Genomic DNA, 6,536 nt, shown 5'->3' on the forward strand with positions numbered 1-6,536 from the left:
TTTCTATGTTGTGCTCAAGGCAGACATGACTAATCTATCACAGCTCTCTGTCTTTGATGATCCCAGACCTAGCTCCATAATTGGTTTCAGCCCAGCACTCTGAAAACCAATCATCACCCCCTGCAAGAGGAATCCATCCTGCCATCTGGTCTGGGGCATTCCCTAGCACATGTGTATCTTGTCACCAGACACTTACCAACAGTAGGACTGACAGAAGAGTGAAAAACAATGAGCCCATCCTGGAAAAGTGCCCATTCTCATCAAGGGGGAAGGGGGAATGGGGAATTGGGAACTAGAGGAAGAGCTGTGGGATTAGAAAAGAAATCCAAGGGTGAATGCATTTCATCTGGATGAAACCAAATGTAGATGTTCTGTCCTAAACCTGATTGGGGCCTGATCGAAGCCTGGGCTCATGGTATCCTTCCAGAAAAAAGCACTAGGAGGCTGAATTCTCAGCTCATGGTAAGGAAGCCCAGGTGGCACCTGATAGCCTCAGGACCTCACAACATTGCTCATCCAGGCTAGAACAACAGAAGCAAGTCCTGCAAAGCCATATGCTCCTAACCAAGGTTCACCAATCACTGAGAATGTTTTGATAAAAATAAATGACAGGCAACCTTCTTGGTAGATGGTAGGGGCTTTACTAGAGTTTGATGATCAAGACTGGGGTCTCAAAGGGCAAAGTGATAAGTACAAAACAAAACCAAGGACAAGGATTCTATGCAAGGCAGGAAGAGATCAGGGATGGTGTTGTGTGTCTACAAAGCTCCAAGCTTCCTGCAGTGTGAATGCCAAGGGCAAGATATTAAACCCTGTGAAGTGGGTGGATATGGTTCAGTCTTAGGCCCCATGTCTCTCAGCTCCTGGGCTATGGAATTAGGGTGGACAAAGGCCACCCTCCTTTATCCAAGGCTGGGGGCCAAGGAGAGGGTGCCCTGTCAGGACAAGTCAGCCCAAAGAGATGCTTTCCCTTTGACACCAGGTCCTATATATGCCCAGCAGCCCACATCCTGCTGGGCCCCAAACTTGGGGCCAATTTCCCACCAGTGAATTAGATTCTCCAGGAGTAAAATGAAGCCTATATTCAGGGAGCAATTGAAAATCTTGGAGGCTCACCTAGAAGTAAGTTGGAAATCGTCTCATGAATGTCAGTGCTTTTGCATTTGGGGAGTAGCCAGATTATTACGGCAATCAATCTAACACACCTAAATTCTTCCCGCAGATTAGCTATTGACTGTTAGCAACGTCACTCACTTCCTTTCTATTGATTTGTAACAGTAATAGGAATAGGAGACACACCTCCTTTCAGCTAGGAATCTATAAATACCAAGGGTTTTTTTTTTTCTCAAAATGAGAAGAACCCAGCAAAATGGGGATCTCCAGAGTCATCCTTGAAATGTGTCTATTGGGTCAAGTTCTATCTTCAGGTATTATCTCTACTTGCTGGGTTTTTGTTAATTTTACTCCTGCCTCTTCAAGTCATGGCAAATTATATCTGCTTGTTTCTGGGTGCTAGACTTCTGTTTTTGAGGGGATTTTTATATCAAGGAAGAGGCAGTTCTTTGCTGATAGTTGTTGCAAGTATGTAAAAGGAATGGCTCTTTTCTCTCTGTTTCTGGCTGCAAAGTGCAATGGCTGTGGTGGGACAAGGCCATCACTAAGTCAGTGTTTTCAGTGAGTCACTCAGTTCAACAATCCACCGACTGGTCTTAGAAAATTCCTGAGGTGAATGTGTACTCTCAGGAGGCCCTGAAAGTTTGCCATAAGTTTGGGTCCTGTGGAAACAAACAGGCAGGAAAGACGGCCCCTGTCAATGTTCATTATGTGACTTCTTTCTGCAGGTGTGTCTGGCTTGATAATTTTTCTGAGCAAAAGTGGATCCAGGGCACAGACAAGATCACTAAGGTTCTGAGCGTGTGTCTGTTGCTCGCTGCTTTGAATAAATGACTTGAACTTGTTAGCTCAGCATATCTTTGTGTTCTTAGAGTGTCAAGGTGTAAAACGTATATGAAAGAGTCATGGGCAAATCAAAGGAACCATTGAAGTATCTCAACCGTTTTGCAAAGATACTAAGTGAACAGGGCAATCAGCCAGCTGGCGTATTATCTCTCCCCCTGCCTCTCAGTCAGTTACTCTCTCTCTCACCTACTTGGCATCTATTCTCTCTCCCCCACTTCTTTTCTTCTCTGTCTCTTTCCCTCTGTTTCTTCTTTCTTTTTTTCCTTCTCTTTCCTCCTTCTTTCTCTCTCTCCCTCCTCTCTTCCTTTCTTAATTCATTTTTCCTTCTTCTATCCCACTATCCCCACTTCTGGATATACTTTTTTGCAACATTCATGAATTTCAGAAAACAGGACTAAAACATCCTAATTTCCAGATAACTTCTGGAACTCCCCCTCCCACCCTAGTCTTCTGAAGGTGATGCTCTGAAGATGAAGGTTCACTGGGGGAATTGCTTTCATGAAAGCAGGATCCCAAACCCAGCTCTCAGTTCCCTGGTGATGGGGAGCAGGCTGCATGGTGTGACATGTGTGCCCCACATGGTGACACCAGCCAGCCATCTAGAGGATGCCACTTCCCTCTTGTCAGGAGAACCTTAGTGGGTGCTGGCTCTGGGCAGTCTGGGGCTCGAGGTGGTGTTTCCATGAAAACACTTGAAAATGGAAGGCAGTATTATTAGCTCTAGATTTATTGGTGCAAAGTTAACCCATTGGATTTGTACTGAGTCTAGAAAGGGACACAGGATGCATGTCAGCCCCTAAAAGACAGGGAGAGAGTTGCCCACCCTTATCCACCCTTGTGGATAATGGAGGGGCAAAGGCAGCAGTGGTCTTAGATGGCAGCACCCAGGAAGTTTTGTGCACTGGGTGCACAGACATGCTCACACATGAACAATGGGGACACAGGGAAGACTCCGGAGTCATGTGCTCAGGTAGTACAGACAGCATCTCGCACTGTCACCTGTGCTACTGTGCTACTGTGGGTACAGCAGCTCCTGTGGTCCCCAGCATCATGGTGCATACTGGGATGCTTTGCCATTTACCTGCTCTACTCTAAGTCATGTCTTCTTTGATGTTAGAGGGCAGGCATTAGGTTTCCTTTTCACAGCTAAAGAAATGGGGGCTCAGAGAGAGCAAGTGACTTGGTTGAAGTCATAAAGCTGGGAGGTGGTAGGGGTGGGTTTCAATCTCAGGCCCTCCAGAGCTGGCTGGTACAATCACCCCATGGCCAATTCTCATGGGCAGCATCATGACTGTCCCTGGCCCAGGATGAGCAAACACCTTCTCAAGTGTCTCTTTCTCCTCCTTTTCAAGGTGGGGAACAAGGAGTCAAACTGAAGAGTCAGTAATGTGTTCTCTTTACTGGGGATTAAGTGATAAGCAAAGATATTTACACCTTCAGTGGAAAAGGAAAGCTGTCCCTGGCTTGATCTAGCAAATGCCAGTGCTGCAAGTCACCTGCTCACAGAGCGCTGGTACCTATTAACCCCAAAGAGCCCTCTGTGGAGACTGCCCACCTTGTGTCCCCCAGAAGCTATCTTCTAGTAAATTGTCATCTTTAGAGCAACCTCTGGCATTTGCTATGTGGCCTGGTGTGTGCACATGCCACCACACACAGGATGTGACCCTGATGATCTGACCACATCATGAGAATGGCTTCCCCAGGAGAGTGTGGTCCTTGGAGTGGTCACTCTGGAACAGGTTTTTTCAGTGTGTAGGGGTGCATCATGAGAAACTGGCTTTCTTCTGGTTGGGGCCACCTTCTGAGGAATCTCTCAGTGATATGGATTGTGGCAGACTCCAGCCAGCAGATTCTGCGTGTTGTGGCTGAAGACGAGAACAAATGCACACAGACTGCAACAGTCCTGTGGGGAAAAAGAGATGGTAAAGGTACTCTCTTAAGATGAGAGTCCTACGGCTGCTTCTCTCAAGTGGAGAGCGCCTGGGTAATCAAAGAGAGAGTGTGGGACCCTTGCCTGGACAGGCTTTTATTGTTTTTCTCAGGTTTTACCTCAAAGAAGGATTTATTATCTATTACATAGAATGTTGTTGTCTACATTTTAGGTACAATCAAGGAAACGAAAATAATAAATGCCAAAGGGAAATGTGGTGAGCTAATTATACATGCTCTGTCCTTGGGAAAATTCATGCAAACTTTGGAAATTACCTTGAAGATAGGCAATAAACATCTACTGTTTCAGATCAGGGTGAGGGAGTTTTGGCAAGAGGAAGTTAAAACAGTCTGGATGCATTTTCTAGGCCTGGTTCCCATGAGGAAACCGATTTAAGGGTCTGGCTTCTGCTCACCACTTCTCTCCTGTTGGCTTTCGATACAAGGCTCAGTCACATTCGCCAGTTTGAAACAAACCAGCTCCCTACAGTAGATATTTGTCATTTGAGGGTGTGTGGGAGCTGCAGAAACAGATAGTTGGTGTTTGATGTCCAGCCTTGTGGCTAGGGGGATGTTAATCAACTGGGCGATATTGTGATTGGAGACTATGGAAGCTTAGGAGGAGAGGGATGGTAAAAGGGACAAGGGATGTCCCTAGTGGATTCCCAGCATTGAAAGGAGGCTGGCAAAGGGTCAGAGAGAAGAGTTCTGCTTCACAAGGAGGAATCATAGCTGTTTAGCAGTTGCTGGGCTTCTTGATCTCTGTCTCCAGCACCTGTTTCAGGGCCCAGGTGGAGGAAGGCCAGCCCTCCTCAAATGAGGGCTAGCATTAAATTACCTCTTCTTCTCTCAGCTCTGTAGCTTCTTTGCTTTCCACGGAGGAGCCTCTGATGACAGCTGCAGAAGGTAACGTTTGTAACATGGGATCCCTGTGGGTTCTTTACCCCACTGCACCCTGATCCAGGAGAGGTAAAGAAGGTGTGAGAGATGGGGGTGTTCAGCTCCTGAGGGGAACCCTCTGAACAAGGCCTCAGGCCTGAATGGGTATCCTTTGCATGGACCATATATGCATGAGATGCAGGAGGAATCAACCTGCCAGGTGTCTCCAAGGACCTCCAAGCTGGAGCTAGGTATCCTATCTTCAGGGGTCCTGTTGTCCACATCAGTGCCCACTCCTGTGGTCCTCACCAAGCTTGCTGCCTCCTGGCCAGGCTGACGTGCTGGGTTCCTGGCTGCAGGGCCTGGAGAGGCAGCGTGCTGAGCAGCATCCTTGCCTGTGCCCTCTCCTGAGCCCATACCAGGACACCTCGGTTCATCTCAGTATAGAAGGACCATGGTCCCTCACTCTGTGGGCAGCAGAGGTCCCATGCATCCCTCTGTGGGGCCTCTAGGGGGAGCGCTGGGAGGTGCACTCCATGGAGCCTGAGGTCCTGGCAGCCTGGGCTTTGAGAAGGAAAGTCACTGCCCATTTTCCATGGGAAGCTTTGATCCTAAAATCTCTGACCGAAGCCCCAGTCAGGACCCAGCATGGATCAGCTGGGAATCCTAATGGCACATGCATCAGGCATTTCTGTCCCTAAGGCCCGTAGAGCAAGGCCTGACTTTTCCTTCTCTTTCTGTTCCCTCTGATTAAGGACATAGATGTCACTAGAGCTGAGGATGAGACTGGCTGTGTTCTAAGTTAGCTGTGTCTCTGCCCAAAATTCTTATATGCAGCAGCTATAACAGAAGAGTCCCTTTGCTCTGTAATGATTTTCCCTGAGAACCCTGCAGTGTATTAGGAATACAGGCCAGGCCTGGCAAGCTTTGGTACAACTTGTAGGGCCAGGAAGGCATATGAGAGGTTGGAGGGGGTTAGCTATCTGCCTACATCACTGGACAACAGATAAGACTTCTCTAGAGCTGTCAGAGCCTCCAGGGGGGGTGGAGCTGGGGCAGGGAGGTAATCACACTTCTTCTACCTCCAAAAACACCCCATGTAGCAGCCTAATAGATGACAATTCAGACAAAAAAGAAGGAAAAAGAAGGGCTCTTACAGCAGTGGGTTAAGAGCAGTTCTCAAGTCACCTTCCCTGCAAGTCCTAGAACCAAGTAGGCTGTTGCTGGGGCCTTGGACAAGCACCAAGGCTCCTTGAGGCAATTTGAAAACCACAAGCATAATGCTAGAATACTACTTAATGGATGAACATTAGAAGCATTTCTACTAAAGGAAGAAGCAAAACAAATATGCCTTTCAACACCCCCTCAACTATTCAACATTGTATTAAAGATGCTAGCCAATGCAATTAGATAAGAGAAATGATAAGACGTATAAAGATGTGGACATTACTTTTGTATCCATTTCTGGGAGCCCTGCATAGGTCATATGTGGGAAGGTCAAAATCAGGCTCAGTAGGTTGATACAGAGATACCTCCCTTCCCTCAAATAGCCTTTTTAAAAAGATATTTATTATTTTTTAGAGGGGAAGAGAGGGAGAAAGAGAGGGAGAGAAACATCAGTGTGCAAAAGAAACATTGATTGGTTGCCTCTCGCACATCCCCAAATGGGGACCTGGCGTGCAACCCAGGCATTTGTTCTAGACTGGGAAACTACTGGTGACCTTTCAGGTCACAAGCTGGCACTCAATCCACTGAGCCACACCATCCAG

General features: G+C 47.3%; 2 protein-coding genes and 1 long non-coding RNA gene across 3 annotated transcripts in view; all 3 read left to right on the plus strand.

Annotated features, from left to right (window-relative positions):
• DMBT1 (deleted in malignant brain tumors 1) overlaps positions 1-6,536 on the plus strand; it is a 313,958-nt gene that overhangs the window by 187,407 nt on the left and 120,015 nt on the right. The window lies entirely within an intron of this gene.
• The window catches only part of LOC114497034 (deleted in malignant brain tumors 1 protein-like), a 35,127-nt gene that overhangs the window by 13,115 nt on the left and 15,476 nt on the right, over positions 1-6,536 (plus strand). The window lies entirely within an intron of this gene.
• LOC118500927 overlaps positions 1,355-6,536 on the plus strand; it is a 20,810-nt gene continuing 15,628 nt past the window's right edge. Inside the window, exons 1-2 of the long non-coding RNA XR_004903512.1 lie at positions 1,355-1,427; positions 4,750-4,794. This is a non-coding gene — a long non-coding RNA (uncharacterized LOC118500927). The remainder of the gene's footprint in view (positions 1,428-4,749; positions 4,795-6,536) is intronic.

The sequence above is a fragment of the Phyllostomus discolor genome, chromosome 5 (genome assembly GCF_004126475.2).
Source record: "Phyllostomus discolor isolate MPI-MPIP mPhyDis1 chromosome 5, mPhyDis1.pri.v3, whole genome shotgun sequence".
Classification (NCBI taxonomy): Eukaryota; Metazoa; Chordata; class Mammalia; order Chiroptera; family Phyllostomidae; genus Phyllostomus; species Phyllostomus discolor.